General features: G+C 33.8%; 2 long non-coding RNA genes across 3 annotated transcripts; one reads left to right on the top strand and one right to left on the bottom strand.

Moving 5' to 3' along the window:
• Positions 1 to 52: 52 nt before the first annotated feature.
• LOC128244958 (uncharacterized) lies at positions 53 to 9,903 on the bottom strand. The gene is made up of 3 exons (XR_008263017.1): positions 9,769 to 9,903; positions 2,462 to 2,861; positions 53 to 272 (listed from the first exon to the last, which is right to left on the bottom strand). It is a non-coding gene; the product is annotated as an uncharacterized LOC128244958 (long non-coding RNA).
• A 122-nt stretch (positions 9,904 to 10,025) lies between these two features.
• LOC128242280 (uncharacterized) lies at positions 10,026 to 18,668 on the top strand. 2 transcript variants are annotated; one of them, XR_008262570.1, is made up of 4 exons: positions 10,026 to 10,148; positions 13,673 to 13,831; positions 14,073 to 14,260; positions 14,962 to 18,668. It is a non-coding gene; the product is annotated as an uncharacterized LOC128242280 (long non-coding RNA). The 2 variants fall into 2 exon arrangements; XR_008262571.1 differs by lacking the exon at positions 13,673 to 13,831.

Raw genomic sequence — 18,668 nt, 5'->3', positions numbered from 1 at the left:
ATTGTTCCACCGCCCCCCCCCCCCCCCTCCCTCCCCCATCTTGAATCTGCAACGCGTTCAGTAAAGATGAAAGATGTTTGCGGCGAACGTTTGCTGTTTGGTTTCCCGCTTAACGTATATGCGCTGCGTTGCAACAGAGATACAAAACGCTCGCCTGACTGAACGCACTGCTGATATCCTGGCCTCAGAACACTCTTTACATATCCCTCTTCCTCCTGTCTTTAAAATGATCGTCTTTTTGGCATTATTCTGTCCTCTCCATTGAAGTTAGCCTGCAATTTTAGAAAGGAAAATTTTAATTTCACACAAAAATGGCACTTGTTTATACCAGCACATTTGGCATATGACAAGAGCACCACCTGCGGGTTCTGAACGCTCGTCTGATTATATCCTTTTATTGTAAATTTATTTCATATTGTACATTTGAAAGTGAATATTCCAATGTTTAAAAGTGATAGCTCTGATAGTTTGCTTGTAAGCCGCCTTCTAAGCACATTATTTTATTAAACTTAAAATAATTAGACTATAGTCCACAAATACTAAAATATCCCCCATCCTCCCCATTCCCTTCTAAATGAGTTTGATATATTGAAGGCATAATCCTTTCATTTTCTATGAAGAAGCTTAGTGTCCATTTCTCAAAATCAACCAAAATTCACGTTTTTTACCCTAAAAACAGGTGAGACTCAATATCTTTAGGGTATAATGTGAAGAAGGGTATAAGATGTACAAGTTCCCCAAGTTTCAAAGTGACAACTTTGATAGTTTTCATGTAACTGACCTGAACGCAAAATTTAACCCCAAGGCAAGGATAACAATCAAGTGATGACAATTGCTGCTTGTCATTTTTTTCATTAATGTATGAATTTAATTCAAACAGAGTTTATTAAAGGGACTAGACACCAGATGATACAATTGCAAAAAAAATAGATAACTGTCAAAAACTTACATACAATTGATATACTAGTACTAGTGTATAACTTTTAATCTTACTTTAATAGCTATATAACATTGCTTAAGACACATAATTTCACAGCTTTTGCACATATTGTCGATATGAAACTTTCTGGGGTGTGTTTACCACATATAATATCCCAGTAAGTTTAAAAAAGCATCAGTATATTTATCTGTATTCATAAATGGATATAATATAAACTTGGAAAACTTCATTCACTATTTTTACACAATGAAACCCAAATGAGATAGTCAAATGATTGCTCTGTTTATTTTAATCATGTAAAATTATTTATTATATACCCATCATTTATCCACACGTAATACATATCGCAAAATACAGTAGTCTGTATTCCACTCTAGTGCACTACAGCCGTTTTCAACTCTTGTGACGTCACGTCAAAACAACTTTACAAGTGTCATTGCGTGATGTTAAAATGATGTCATAAAACAAAATAATGTGTCCTTAAAGGGACTGTGTCACAGATTTGCACAAAAAAGTTTTTTCTGTAACGAATCTCAGGACAATTATCTAATAGAATGTGTTACGCTTTGATGTCATAATTGTAAAAAAAGTACCAAAATGTAAAAAAAAAAAGATTGTGTCGGAGAACGGGTCAAACCCGCGTCGCAAAAATTGAAGTCCAACTTCACGTGATAACACCTTCTAGCCAATCACGCATGATTGAATGAAATCTACCTTGAACACATACCCAGTAATCATTTTTAATGGAAAAATACTAAGTAACTGCTAATAACTTAAATAAATTGTAAACTATGTGGTACTTCAATAATTATTAGTACGTTTCAATGCATTGTACACATCGATGCCAAGTTTATGTCATTTTTCGACAATTTGTTTTTTTCGCTATTTCATCATCTGTGAGACAGACACTTTAAAATGACATTTATTATGAAAACATGTGGCTTTTATGTGATGTAACAAGTAAATTAGTAATGTATATATATATAATAAAAGGGTTATTAGTATGGCGTTTTGATCCGGGAGGCTTGTGCCTTGTGAAATCCGAATCTGCAAAAATCCACTCAAGTTAAATACAACCTCCCGGATCAAAACACAGTACTAATAACCCTTTTGTATTATCAGCCTTCTAAATGATCACATCGACAGTTCTAGGCTTATTTTGAAGAAATACTGTACTTGCCAACCTGGTGTCTAGTCCCTTTAAGTTTATGGCTACATTGCACACAAATAAAGTAGGTTATGTTGCATGAACATAATCTTCAATAAAAAAAGCCTATTCAAAATATATTGTTGAATACTTCAATAATGTTTTTTGAGACATTAACAAAATAAAAAGACAATAAAAAAAGTCATATGCTCATTGACTTAAAGAATCCATGATAGCAAATTGATTGTTTAGTTTTATTCAATTACATAATTTAATCAATGACGTTCTAATGAGTAGGTCATATTTATGGAATAAGACAAATAACTATATCTTATACATGTGTATGTCAAAACTTTGCATTCATATATACATACCATTCAACTTTGTCTTTGGTGTTTGTTGCATTTGCAAGTCTAGAAGAAGATGATGATGCTGGTGTTCTTAAAGAGTGTGTTGCTGGTGTTCTTGTAGTTAGAGTAGTTTTATTCGGGTAGCTGTTGTTGCTGATGTTTGTGTTAAGGATGAATTTGTTCTTGAAGCCGATGTTTTTGTAGTTGTCCCTGCAGGAAGTGTTGATGTTGTGGGGTTGAAGTTGTTGTTCTTGAAGATGGGGTTGGTGTTCATGTTCTAGTAATCAGAGTTGTTCATAAATCTGGAGTTGCTTTTGTTTGTTTTTGTCAGAAGTATTGTAGTTCTTATACGCAGGGTTGTTCTTGTAAATTAAGTTGTTGTGTCAGAGGTTGTTTCAGGATCCCACTCAAATATGTCGAAGGCCTTAAAAATAAGAGAATGTGAAGCTGTGACAAGTTTTTTTAAATGACAAAAAAGTTTCACATTTTAATTATATTTTTTCTTATTAAATTTAAGTTAACATTTTATGCTAAAGTTTAGAATGTTACAGAATATATATATATATATCCCTCCTTAGTTGAACCACCACTTGAAAGATTAAAACTTAAATTGTCACTATCAAGATGTGTTTTATTACCCCCAATTAACCCTCTAATTCACTCCATTTGTTAGGTTTAGAAGTGTTACTATGGAGACCTTCAAAGCCAATATTTTTAAACTAGTATTTTGCTTCAAACACTTTCAACAGAATCTACCATAAATCAAGAGTTGAAGTGGGCCCTGGGCCCCTGACAGCCAAGAAAGAACTTTACATTTGCAGGGCTTGTGGGCTTGTGATTATTTTGATCACTGATATCAGATAACATGGACATAATAAGGCCTATTACAAATCTTTGTTTACACCCATCTGAATTTATTTTTTTCTTCCTATTTTTTTTTTGGCGTTTTGATCAAAATGCGTTTTTTCAGAGACCTAAAATAATACCCTGATACAGGTCAGTTTGCTAAAGAATTATGGTCGTCCAAAAAAAGTAATGCCTACCTATCTACCCTTTTTTGGGGGATGTTAGTAGAAACTAAGAATATTTGTTTCGCCTAATCAAGGATTTAATTTGAAGACAGTTGTGCTGCATACTGTATATATTTTTACTTTATTACATTGCATTGTGTGGGAGTAGGACAAGGTATTTTGATTATAACAATTCCAGGAAGTTTATCAAAATGCGAATCTTTATGCAAGATGTGTCATGTTTGGTGTCATTATTTTGCTTTTATAATTAACTTTTATATTCAATAATATATTGATAAATTTGTATCAATGTAAAAGTTTAATTTTTATTACAAGCAAATGAGGAAAATCAAAATAGTTCCTCAGTTGGTAAGATCCATCTACATTTCATGTCAGTATTTATCTTGCCCGTGCCAAAAAAGGTTCGCTAAAGCTAAGCTAAAAGCACAGCTAAAAGCTTAGCGGTATTGGCCCGAAAAAGCGCAGCTTTTTTTATATAAAAAACGCAGCTTTTTGGGAAAAAAAACACAGCTGCTGCGCTAAAGCTATGCTTTTTTGCCAAAATAGCTTAGCTAATTTCTTAAAAAAGCTCAGCTCTTGGTGATATTGGGCAAAATAGCTAAGCTATTTTTGTGAAAAGCGCAGCTTTATGGCGGTATTGGCCCAAAAGCTTAGCTTTTTCTTAAATAGCTAAGCTAATTATGAAAAGCGCAGCTTTATGGCGGTATTGGCCCAAAAGCTTAGCTTTTTCTAAAATAGCTTAGCTAATTATGAAAAGCGCAGCTTTATGGCGGTATTGGCCCAAAAGCTTAGCTTTTTCTAAAATAGCTTAGCTAATTATTAAAAGCACAGCTTTATGGCGGTATTGGCCCAAAAGCTTAGCTTTTTGATGGAGCTGCGCTTTTTCTGAAATAGCTTAGCTAATTATGAAAAGCGCAGCTTTTTGGCGGTATTGGCCAAAAAGCTTAGCTTTTTTATCTAAAATAGCTTAGCTAATTATAAAAAGCGCAGCTTTATGGCGGTATTGGCCCAAAAGCTTAGCTTTTTCTAAAATAGCTTAGCTAATTATGAAAAGCGCAGCTTTATGGCGGTATTGGCCCAAAAGCTTAGCTTTTTCTAAAATAGCTTAGCTAATTATGAAAAGCGCAGCTTTATGGCGGTATTGGCCCAAAAGCTTAGCTTTTTCTAAAATAGCTTAGCTAATTATGAAAAGTGCAGCTTTATGGCAGAATTGGCCAAAAAGCTTAGCTTTTGGATGGAGCTGTGTTTTTTCTTCAAAATAGCTGAACTAATTATGAAAAGCGCAGCTTTATGGCGAATGGCCCAAAAGCTTAGCTCTATGATGAAGCTTTTCAAATAGCTTAGCTAATTTAGCGCAGCTTTTTTTTAAAAAAACGTAGCTCCTTTTTTCATGAAAAATACCACAGGTGAAGAAAAGGTTTTACAAAAAAACACACTAAAAACGCACTTGAGTGTATCTAAAATGCGTTTTTTAACAAAAAAAATACGCTTAAAACGAACTTAAAGAAAAAGAATGCACTTAGTGTGTTTAAACCGTTTTTTGGGGGGTAAAATAACGCACTCAAAACACACTTCTGTGCAAAAGGGCACTAAAAGGTGCGGGGAAAAACTGCGTTTTTTATCTCCAAAAAGCAACTCAAAATTACCTTCAAAAACACACTTCTAGAAAAAGACGCACTCAACTGCGTTTTAAGTGCGCATTTTGGTGTTAAAAACGCAGTTAAACACACTTCAGTAAAGAAGTGCTTAAAACACACTTCCTTTTTACTGATTGAAAGGGAATCTTTTGCACCCAAATTTTATGAAAAAAGCTGTGTTTAAAGTGTATTTTTCTGTGTTAAAAAAGAGCACAAATTCACTCAGGTGCATTTTACCTGCATTAAAAGTGTCCATTTTTACAAAAATATTTTTATATATATATATATATTGAACCATCAAAAATAGAACACATTTGAATAAATACATAGACATTTTGCTTTATTTAAATATCCTAAACATGAGTTTGTGTTACATATATTTTTATTATTTCATATTTAATTTTACATGACACCTTGTAACTGGACATAATGTATTTACAGACAGACAAACAAGTACATATTTGTCAAATTTAGCAATAATAAAATAACCTTTTACTCAGTGGCAAAAATAATTGATAGAAAATCATGAAACTGTAAGCTACAAATTGGAAAATGACAAGTCTCAAGGATCTTTTGTTATATTTTTGTCAAATCTAGAGATTCCTGACAGCTCTGGAATAAAACAGGGTGTCATATTTTAAATATGTAATGACTTTATTAGTACTTAACTTAAATTGATTGACCCAATTTGGCCAGTTTCCAATAACTGGTAAGCCATGTGGCAGATGGCAGTTTTATGACCCCTCCAAAAACCAACACTGTAATCATTTGTATAGCATTAAAGGTGCTAGTGTGCATATGTATGGAAACATAGCAATTTCAGCTTAATATGTTAATATGATATTAACATATATATAAGGCTGAAAACAAGTGCATCTTCATAGAGTTTTAAAACTACGTAAATCTACTATCTGGGACCAATAATTCTACATCCAGCTACTATCTACAACATTTATTAAAATATGTGCACTAGATTGAAAGTTGACAAATAAAAGTCCCACAAGTAGTCAAGTGTCATAACAGTGAAATTAACAACTGAAATAAAGAATACATACCATGACCTGAGTGCTTTCACATGTCAGTTTATCACAAATCATCCAATAAAGGTATGTCATGTTTCTAATCATAGTTCATATTTATCTGATCTAATGATCATTATTTTACTTCACTAATCCCTTTACTATTAATTTGTTTTAATTGGTGTGAATGCATTTATTAATTAAAACATCATCATAATTCTTTTAATGAAATCCCAACAAAATGGCTACCAGTAGCTTTGATTTGAAATTGGCTCCCTAAATGCTGAGATTTAATTGGTCCTTGGTACAATCAGATAAGATCAGGCTTATCATGCATGTTGTAAAATTGGAAAGGAAATGACAAAGAATTTGGTAGTGGCATTACAAGAAATTTAAGGAATAATAATTCTATAAATGTTGTTATTACATGCAATTGATTATTGCCTATAAGTAAAATGTGTTCTTTTAATTTAAATAAAAAATATAATATATTTTTGATTTTTAAAATAATCTTTCTTTTTATTTCATTATTTTATTTTATTTTAGTTTGAAGGTATATTGATCAATAATAAAATGCTTATTTACTGGCTGGTTGATTGATTGATTGATTGATTCATTCATTCATTCATTCATTCATTCATTCATTCATTCATTCATTCATTCATTCATTCATTCATATTATTGTATTTATGTGTGTATTTCATAAATGTTTACTTTATTACACAAAGATACTACTTTTTTTACCTAAACTAAAAGATGCACTTCTTAGTAAAAAGATACACTTAAAAAATTAAATGCACTCCTTAATGACAGTAGATTATCAATAAAACTAAAGATACTTTTAAAAGGGATGCCAATAAAAAAAAGATGTATCTTTTGTCCCTGCCAAAATATTTATGCCAAAAACTACAGAAACTAGCTCTGAGTAGCAAAAAGTTTAAACATAAACCCAGTTTAATGGCACTGGTTAAATGCCAAAGACAGCCAAAAATTGTCTTATTTTAAATCGAATCAGCATGTACAGAGAAAAAGAATAACTTGACCAACATGGATTCAATTTTAGTTTAAAATAAAAAATCCAAAATAGAATAATCAGGACCTGATGAGATGGGACACATTTTCAAAACAATTTAAAGGTATTTAGGAAAATGATATATTTTCAGACACCTGCGTTTTGAATAAAAAAAAAACACAGAAAAATATTTGGCATTTCTATTTTAATAACTGTGTTATAAATAAATAATAAAATTTTGAAAATGAATTTCACAATATAAACTTTTGTTTTTCTCCAAAAGCTTAGTCTTTTGTTTGAAAAGCTTAGTCTTTTAAAGAAATACTAACCCAATTTTAATTTTGGAAAAGACGCAGCTAATATGAAAAAGACGCAACTTTTCTAAGAGGCAATCTTTTACCTAGTCAAAAGACGCAGCTTTAGCTAAGCTTTGATTTAAAAAACGCATCTTCATAAACAAAAAGCGCAGCTTAGAAGAAAAAACTCAGCTTTTAGAGAAAAGAACATAGCTTTTGTTCAGCTCTTTTTTAAAAAGCGCAGCTTTGAAGAAAAAGCACAGCTTTTTAGAGAAAAAAACATAGCTTTAGCTAAGCTATTATTAAAAAGCACAGCTTTTGCTAACCTTTCTATAAAAAACACAGCTTTTGCTAAGCTTTTTCAAAATAGCTTAGCTAAAAAAACACAGCTTTTTGAAAAGCATAGCTTAAGCTAAGCTAAAGCTGCGCTTTTTAGAAAGCTGAGCTTTTTTTTGGCACGGGACATCCCATGGGAACAGTTATTCACGAACAGACATTACATTCATGTATACAACTTACAAATTAGTAATTCTGAGGACAGGTACATTGAAAGTAATCACATCTTTGAAACAGTTATTTAGACCAATATAACAGTGACATAATATATACTATAGTTATAGTTATAATGACATTTACATGGAAAAACACACACCATGGATAGATTTTTTCTGAGGGAAGAATTTACATCTAACAAGCACAACTATGCAACCAGAAAGTCCAAACAGTAACAAAAATATGTCAAAACATGCACATACTGAGTCACAGTCATCCAATTAGACTTTTGAAGGTACAAGCCCGACTTCTAACAATAATGCTTGGCATTAAATTTTTTATCAAGCCCTGCTAAATAAAATTTGGGCTGGTGTCAATTTTGACCACTGCAGTCAGCTAAATATGCCATTAATATATAATAATCATGCGCCAACCTGCAGATCATATATAGGCAAAACTGTTGTCTGTGTCATAAGAAGCTTACTAAATCTGAAATCTGGGGGCAGATCATGACAGTTTATATTGCATTAGGATGTTGAATGCGCAATTACAGGCAAAAGACTTTCATGAAAAGAATAAATACTTTTAATAATAATGTTGTTTTTTCTCACCGTTTTTTTAGGAGAGTGGGGAGGCCATGAATACCACAGGCCTTACCTAGGGTCCTTGGGGTACAAGTCTAAAATAATAGACGTGTTATACGGGTTTCTTCCAATCCCTAATGTCTAAACGGGTTTGTGTAAAAACCAGAGGTGTTTGAAAAATATTGAAATTGTATTAAGTGCAGTATTTTATGGTTGAAATTGATCATAAAGGTTTATATTCATAATTTACCATACATGTAAAAGATATTATTTTGCACAAAACAAGCATTAAATGCATTAAAACACATTTACCTTTCCAATAAAATGAAAGTTGACTGACACAGACAACAATTATGCCAAACGGAACAACTCGACACAATCGTAATAAGTAGGCCACATCCGACAAGCTTCGAGATAGACCGTCAAACTCATAATTATTCGTTGGATACTTATTTTTTGTGTACGGAACTAATATAAAATAACATAATCTGGTAATATTACTTGTTTTTATGATATTTAATGGACGCAATATGCTTTAACCCGGAACAACTACCCACTTTTGGTACAAAACAATTTGTACATTAAGGATTTGCCATATCAAAAATCTGTCAACGTACAATTATTTGGACTACTTGGGGTACGGGATCATTTGGCAGGGATTTTATCGGCAGTTTGTCCCCGCAGGACAAGGATTTTACCTGGGCTTGGCTTGACAGAAAGCCAAAGTCCCCGCTTTTCTCCGGACCTGGGAAGGCTGTGATTACCGGAGGCCTTACCTAGGGTCCTTGGGGTACGGGATCATTTGGCAGGGATTTTACCGGCAATTCGTCCCTGTAGGACAAGGATTTTACCCGGGCTTGGCTGGACAGAAAGTCAAAGTCCCCTCTATTCTCCGGAACTGGGGAGGCCGTGATTACCCGAGACTGGGTGTATACCGGGGTTAGCTGGGGAAAATGGGCCTTTGCCCGGGCTTAGCTAGACCGAAAGTCAAAGTCCCTGCCATTCCCTGGACTGGGGGGGGGGGGGGGGGGGGGGGGGGGCAGTTACAACTGACTGGTGCATAACCAAGAGTTGTCCTACTTCTTAGCCACAGGTGCAAGTCACATAATCAATAATCGCCTTATATATGGGATAAGTGTATTAAGATATTCTTATTAAAATTGTTTGTGTCAAGTAGATCTACCTGTGTTCTTACTCTTAGCTGATACATATTCAACAAGCCACACACAAATGCAATAGAATAAAATATATATGACTTACCATGGAAGTTAGGGATATATCCATTTTCCAAAACTTAGTGTCATTCAGTCATTCTGATTCATCGTTCTGCAAAGCTCGATGATTTTGTTTATCTTCTATGAAAAACAAAATAATTCGTCTGACACATTCGTAATTTTCCAGCATGATATATGTCGTAAAAATTAAATACAGTATGGATTTTGATAAACGACAGTGTGGATTTAGGCAGGTGCGTGTTTACACAATTACGTCATTGATATCTGTGTAAAACACATGAGTACACCACAGCGAACAAAATTGCTGGTTTGTAAAACCTTGGAAGAGGCTTTAAGGAAAATCCAGGAGCTGGAAATGCAAGATAATTTGTGCCTGACTCTAGTACGAAGAATTTTGGGAAGACGGTATTAAATATTTCCATAATTTTATGCATTATTTAACGATTGATGCTTGCAAATCATTTTTTTCAGCAAAGCACACAGTGATTTGGTGGGAATGAGCTGAATTTTGACCTTTACAAAATTTATTGACATTTAACCTAAACTAACCTAAACAAGTTAAACAAATGACAATTGGCTTTATAATGGTATTCCTAGTTGGGCCTCATGTTCTACAGCACTGTAGTTTATCAAATGACCATATATCTTTATACTGGTAGTCATAGCTGGGGGACACGTTCTAAAGCACTGTAGTTAATCAAATCACCATATATCTTTACACAGGTGGTAATAGCTTTGGGACACGTTCTAAAGCACTGTAGTTTATCAAATGACCATATATCTTTATACAGGTAGTCATAGCTGGGGGACACGTTCTAAAGCACTGTAGTTTATCAAATGACCATATATCTTTATACTGGTAGTAATAGCTTTGGGACATGTTCTAAAGCACTGTAGTTTGTCAAATGACCATATATCTTTATACAGGTAGTCATAGCTGGAGGACACGTTCTAAAGCACTGTAGTTTATCAAATGACCATATATCGTTATACTGATAGTAATAGCTTTGGGACACATTCTAAAGCACTGTAGTTTATCAAATGACCATATATCTTTATACTAGTAGTCATAGCTGGGGGACACGTTCTAAAGCACTGTAGTTTATCAAATGACCATATATCTTTATACAGGTAGTAATAGCTTTGGGACACGTTCTAAAGCACTGTAGTTTATCAAATGACCATATATCTTTCAACAGGTAGTCATAGCTGGGGGACACGTTCTAAAGCACTGTAGTTTATCAAATGACCATATATCTTTATACTGGTAGTAATAGCATTTGGACACGTTCTAAAGCACTGTAGTTTATCAAATGACCATATATCTTTATACTGGTGATCATAGGTGGGGGACTAATTCTAAAGCACTGTAGATTATCAAATGACCATATATCTTTATACTGGTAGTAATAGCATTTGGACACGTTCTAAAGCACTGTAGTTTATTAAATGACCATATATCTTTATACTGGTGATCATAGGTGGGGGACTAATTCTAAAGCACTGTAGATTATCAAATGACCATATATCTTTATACTGGTAGTAATAGCTTTGGGACACGTTCTAAAGCACTGTAGTTTATCAAATGACCATATATCTTTATACTTGTAGTCATAGCTGGGGGACACGTTCTAAAGCACTGTAGTTTATCAAATGACCATATATCTTTATACAGGTAGTCATAGCTGGGGGACACGTTCTAAAGCACTGTAGTTTATCAAATGACCATATATCTTTATACTGGTAGTCATAGCTCGGGAACACGTTCTAAAGCACTGTAGTTTATCAAATGACCATATATCTTTATACTGGTAGTAAAAGCTTTGGGACACGTTCTAAAGCACTGTTGTTTATCAAATGACCATATATCTTTATATAGGTAGTCATAGCTTTGGGACACGTTCTAAAGCACTGTAGTTTATCAAATGATCATATATCGTTATACTGGTAGTCATAGCTTTGGGACACGTTCTAAAGCACTGTAGTTTATCAAATGACAATATATCTTTATACTGGTGATCATAGGTGGGGGACACATTCTAAAGCACTGTAGATTATCAAATGACCATATATCTTTATACTGGTAGTAATAGCTTTGGGACACGTTCTAAAGCACTGTAGTTTATCAAATGACCATATATCTTTATACTGGTAGTCATAGCTGGGGGACACGTTCTAAAGCACTGTAGTTTATCAAATGACCATATATCTTTATACAGGTAGTCATAGCTGGGGGACACGTTCTAAAGCACTGTAGTTTATCAAATGACCATATATCTTTATACTGGTAGTCATAGCTCGGGAACACGTTCTAAAGCACTGTAGTTTATCAAATGACCATATATCTTTATATTGGTAGTAAAAGCTTTGGGACACGTTCTAAAGCACTGTAGTTTATCAAATCACCATATATCTTTATACGGGTAGACATAGCTGGAGGACACGTTCTAAAGCACTGTAGTTTATCAAATGACCATATATCTTTATACGGGTAGTCGTAGCTGGGGGACACGTTCTAAAGCACTGTAGTTTATCAAGTGACCATATATCTTTATACTGGTAGTCATAGCTTTGGGACACGTTCTAAAGCACTGTAGTTTATCAAATGACCATATATCTTTATACAGGTAGTCATAGCTGGGGGACACGTTCTAAAGCACTGTAGTTTATCAAATCACCATATATCTTTATACTGGTAGTCATAGCTGGGGGACACGTTCTAAAGCACTGTAGTTTATCAAATCACCATATATCGTTATACAGGTAGTCATAGCTGGGGGACACGTTCTAAAGCACTGTAGTTTATCAAATGATCATATATCTCTATGCTGGTGGTCATAGCTGGGGGACACGTTCTAAAGCACTGTAGTTTATCAAATGACCATATATCTTTATACTGGTAGTCATAGCTTTGGGACACGTTCTAAAGCACTGTAGTTTATCAAATGACCATATATCTTTATACTGGTAGTCATAGCTGGGGGACACGTTCTAAAGCACTGTAGTTTATCAAATGACCATATATCGTTATACTGGTAGTCATAGCTTTGGGACACGTTCTAAAGCACTGTAGTTTATCAAATGACCATATATCTTTATACAGGTAGTCATAGCTGGGAGACACGTTCTAAAGCACTGTAGTTTATCAAATGACCATATATCGTTATACTGATAGTAATAGCTTTGGGACACATTCTAAAGCACTGTAGTTTGTCAAATGACCATATATCTTTATACAGGTAGTCATAGCTGGAGGACACGTTCTAAAGCACTGTAGTTTATCAAATCACCATATATCTTTATACTGATAGTAATAGCTTTGGGACACATTCTAAAGCACTGTAGTTGGTCAAATGACCATATATCTTTATACAGGTAGTCATAGCTGGAGGACACATTCTAAAGCACTGTAGTTTATCAAATGACCATATATCTTTATACAGGTAGTCATAGCTTTGGGACACGTTCTAAAGCACTGTAGTTTATCAAATGACCATATATCTTTATACAGGTAGTCATAGCTGGGGGACACGTTCTAAAGCACTGTAGTTTATCAAATGACCATATATCTCTATACTAGTTATCATAGCTTTGGGACACGTTCTAAAGCACTGTAGTTTATCAAATGACCATATATCTCTATACTAGTTATCATATAGCTTTGGGACACGTTCTAAAGCACTGTAGTTAACAGATGACTGTATATACTCCGGTACATATCTATACCTAACACTGGTTTATATGGCAGGAAGTATATTGTCTTCAGCTGTGTTCTTATTCCACTGACCATACACATTTATATTAGAGATTTTGACTGGACTTTACCTTAAAAGCTCTGTTTTTTTATTAAATTCTCTTACCATATAACTCTATAAAGGTGACTTTCTCATGCACTGTAGGTCAATTGACAGATGTTCATTTTTTTTTAGATTTGGCTTAAAAAGACCTGTAGCAGTTAACAAGCTATTAGATGCACAATAGCACAAAATGACCACCACCACTATCACCCTAAAGTGTGTGCTTGGTGTCTGTCTACACGTGCTTGCTTCTAGAATGTTGAAGAACAAACTGTGTTGAAACGCCAACTGGTAAGACTGTGCTTTGTGTTTGTAATTTTGTATGATAAGACATTTATTGTTTCCGCCAGGCCTAAAGGAAATGTCTATGAACAAGTACAGGTCTATACACAAGTACAGGATTGAAATATAAACAACGATTTAAAGAGTATTGAGTTGATGAGTGAGAACAAAAATGATATACCCATGTACATTTACATGTTCAATAAATAGTGCATCTCATACTCTGAATAATAATTCATTTTGCTATTAGGAGTTGGTCATGGACCTTTGCCGCCCTTCATCCAGAGCCTTCCACAGAGATGGCAGATATATCGCTGCCTGGACCAACAGTTGACCATGCCGTTGAGTCCATGATATCAGTAGCAGCCATGAAAACATCTACAGAATTACATCTGCGGCCGTGGCTATTAATGGATACATTCTGCACCACTTCCATGTGTAAGAATAGAACTTTCCAAGTCCTCAGCATAAGCATTTCTGTATTTAAAACGAAAAATAATTAAAAAAAAAATAAATATAGTTTTAAATAATTATATACAGGCAAAGTAAATTATATAATTTGTTTCATGAATGTGTTGTTTTTTTAATTGCTGTTAAAGCAACAGTGTGCACCAGATGATCAAATTGCAAGTTTATTAAGTTTAGCAGTTATTTCATATTTTTCTATTCAAAAAGATTACTGGGTATGTCTACCTAGTAGAATTAATTTCTTATGCGTGATTGGCTAGTCGATGTTATCACATGATATAACCAAGTTAGGTGTATAGCTTTAATATACCACTTGATTGAAGTAAGCCTTCGTAGCACAGTTGATACAACACTGGACTTCAATTTCGGTGACACATTTTTTTTTACATGTTTGTACTTTTTTTACAATTATGACATAAAAGCGTAACACATTCTATTAAATAATTGTCCTGAGATATGTTACAGAAAAAAAAACTTTTTTAGTGCCAGTCTGGTGTACAGTCCCTTTAAGGCCTTATACCGTACTTGTAGACTTATTGTTTATGATAGTCTGTTTAATCATTTTATTGTATATGGGCAACATTTTATGTAACATCACTTTATGTAATTTTTTTTTATAAAAAGTCACTGTGAATATAAACAGTTTTCAAATATGTACATTAAAATTGCAGGCTGTCAGTTTGAAACGTCTCTACTCTGACAGAAGGAAGGGAATGAATACCCAGGATTGTTCCTCAGGAAAATCTCTTCAACAGGCTGTTGTCAGTTTGCATGCTCTTTGGATGGGATTACCCTACCTTGGCTTGCAGAGAATCTGTGATATAAAAGACCTCTTTTGTGCTGCATTGTGTCATTGATTTATTGTATTTTATATGTATTATGCCACTATTGTAAAAACAAATGGGCATATGTTTTAGCGTATGTTTTCAAACAGACACATTTATATTTCAAACAGACACATTTATATTTTGGAATAATTTGAAAATACATTTTGTAGGTTGACTTCAATCCATGAAACATTAATGGTAGGTTATATTTGACCAGAACATGACAAGTATTGTTTTCGGAGTTTTTTGGTCGAAGGTGAAGGTAATGGCTAACAGTGGTTATTCTGCACAATGAACCTTGAATTCTTTGACCTAGGACCATTAATATTTAGTGATTGATATATCAGTCCAACTCATATGTGAAAGGGACATGATGAAATTGAGCAAGAGCTTATTAGCATTGCAAATTATTATTTGTTCATTTTTAGCTCGACTATTCGAAGAATAGGTGGGCTATACTATCATTAACAATTCTGCGTTAAAGTTTTCATTTTATGTAATAAAATCAAGAGTTTTTATCCAATGGTAATCAAACTTGGTCAGACTATTTGTCGGCATGTTATCTTAAAGATGTATGAATATGGGTCATCCCTGGTCAAATTCTAGGTCACTAGGTCACATCTTAGAGAAAATATTTCCATGTCATAAATTCAACATTTTTTTCATATCTTTATGAAACTTGGTCAGAATATTTGTCTGCATACTATCTTGAAAGTTTTTTAATATGGGTCATCCCGGGTCAAATTCTAGGTCACTAGGTCAAATCTTAGGAAAATCATTCCACATCATAAATTGAACAATTTTTGTCAAATCTTTATGAAACTTGGTCAGAATATTTGTCTGCATAATATCTTAAAAGTTCTATAATATGGGTCATCCCCGGTCAAAACCTAGGTCACAAGGTCAAATTTTAGAAGAAAGAATCCCACAGTCATAAAAATTCATTAATTTTAGTCAAATCTTTTTTTAAACTTGGTCAGAATATTTGTCTACATGTTGTCTTAATCATTTGTGAATATAGGTCACCTCAGATCAAAAACTAGGTCACTAGGTCAAATCTTAGGAAACACTTTCCTGATGTCATAAAAAAAATCCATGCTTACCAAAGCTATCCATATCAGTTAATAACTAAATTCAATTGTTATTTTATAAACACACATCCCAATCATGAATTTCAGATCTAACCATATTTTTCAAAAATTTAAATTTTAATTAACTTTAAAAATATTTGGAAAAGCTGATGTATTTATAAAATGTTCGTTTTTCCTCACACAAATGGAATAGTTTCTGTTGATCAGGTTATTTGTATGAATGATATCTCTGATAAATATAAATATGGGTCTTTTTGGTTAAAAATACTAGGTCATTAGCTCAAATCCTAGGTTTGCAAAATTGCATTGTCAAATAAAAAATCAAGCTTTATGCGGCGTTGCCGCGTTGGCGTCTTGTTATTTTTTTTATTTTGACAGGCACATTTTTATAATCTTAACCAAATCAAACCTTGTTTTGTCACATTGTGATTCTTATTCACTTTTTTTATTTGATTGTTTTATTGCTTTTTACAGGCACATCACACTATTATTGTATTTACGTCCAATTCCAAGAGGCGTAGTAGAGCGCACTGTTTTACGACAGCTCTTTTTAACCTGTAAAGTGAAACCTGGTTATAAAAATGACATGACTGTGTCATTGTGTTGGCAGGCCAGGAGGAGGGCAGCATCAAATACATCTACAAACTTAGTATACAAAGTATTATAGAATTGCTTTCGGGGCCCATAGGATCAAGGTCACTAAAACAAAAAAATATTGAAACTTAATCGCACAACAAAGGCTTAATTAATTAGGTTTGTCTGTCAATCATTAAAAACTTGTTGTTTTTTTTGCATTGCAGCATTTCATGCTTAATTTTTATTTTGTCTCTTTATTGCATATTACCTTTATCATTATTGTATTCATTTCTAAGACAAAGCAGCATATAGTTGAGGGCACTGCCCCATGACAGCTCTTGTATATCCTAAAAAGAATACAATAGTGATATACCCTGATATAGGTAGTTTTGGTACATTATCACGGTTTTAATTTTAGCTTTACTGGCCAAAGATCAGAATATCTGATGTGATGGTAATGTGTACGTAGTATGTGCTTCCTAGCGCCTGTAAACAATTGCTTGTGAACACCATACAGTCTTTAGTTATGATTGTATCTCAATAAAACAGTATTTAGATATCCAATAGCTCGGTTCCTTTCGAAAACCAGTCAGATCTGCCCATGCATGCCTAGATTATAGGCCTTGAACGTCTGCGACTGTAAACAATTGCTTGTGAACATGGTACAGTCTTCAGTTTTAATTGTATATAGATGAAACTTGTACAGTATTAAGATATCAATTAGAGCTTGGTTCCTTTCGAAAACCAGATCTGCCCATGCATACCTTAATTATGGGCCTCAAAAGTAAAAAAAAATGCTATTTTTAGCCAAGTCTACATGAGCGAAGTCTATTTTTAGACAAGTTTACATGTAAAGTCACAAATTCATGTGAAAAATTGTTCAAATTAGGCCCCTGGGGTCATTATTGGCCACGCCACTGGGTTCACCGGTTTGGTATACTAAATTGGGAAATGTTTGAAAATCTTTATGTCTGAAACAACTATGCAGACCCTTGTTATTTTGAATAAGGATTATTTTATTGGTCTGCTACCATGGTTGTTCAAATTATGCCCCTAGGGTCAAAACTGGCACTGCCCCCAGGGGTCACAAGTTTTTTAAGAAATATTTTCAAAATCTTCTTGTTTCAAACCACAAGGCTCATATCTTTGATATTTGTTGTGGAGCATTATATGTAGACCGTCTAGCAAAACAGTTGAAATTATGTGCCCTGGGCCGGGGCCACCATCCATTTTGTCCTTTTAAAGCTACAAAAATGAAAATTTGACCAATAGTACAGTTTTGTAGCAAATTTTATTCTCCTCAGATGACCTTTACTTGGCACATATTAGAATACTAGTAGTTCATGCAACTAATCTGCTTACAACACTTTCTGTTCTCAGATGTTAAATGTGCAACGTTTTAAGCTAACTCAAACACAAAACGTGAACAATATGTTTGTTGGCTATTACTCATACATACATGCTCTGGATCAAAAATAACCACATGAGCCATGCCACTAGAGCATAGGCACTCATGGGCCTCTTGTTTTTTTTAGAAAAAAAGCATACTGACCAACCCTATTTATTTTAGAAGTTAGCTGAAACTAAGAACTTTTTTTACCTTACTTTTATATTAGATTGTGTATTGCTAAGATTTTTGCTTAAAGCTCCATTTAAGGTAACTGTTCATCTCAAATGTAACAGCTTTTGCCTTCAAACTTTTAAAATTTCATTGAACCAGTGGGTTCATCATGATGCACATCTGTAAATGTTTCTCCCTAATATGGGCTTTTATGTATGCAAACAGAACATTGAACAATTGGCTTTCTGTGTAAAGTAAACCCTGTCCAGAACATTTGTCAAATTGCTGTGTCAGAACTTGTTTGAATGGATTTATTTTATTTT

Source organism: Mya arenaria, chromosome 8, assembly GCF_026914265.1.
Source record: "Mya arenaria isolate MELC-2E11 chromosome 8, ASM2691426v1".
Classification (NCBI taxonomy): Eukaryota; Metazoa; Mollusca; class Bivalvia; order Myida; family Myidae; genus Mya; species Mya arenaria.
This window is presented reverse-complemented; position numbering and strand designations above follow the sequence as displayed.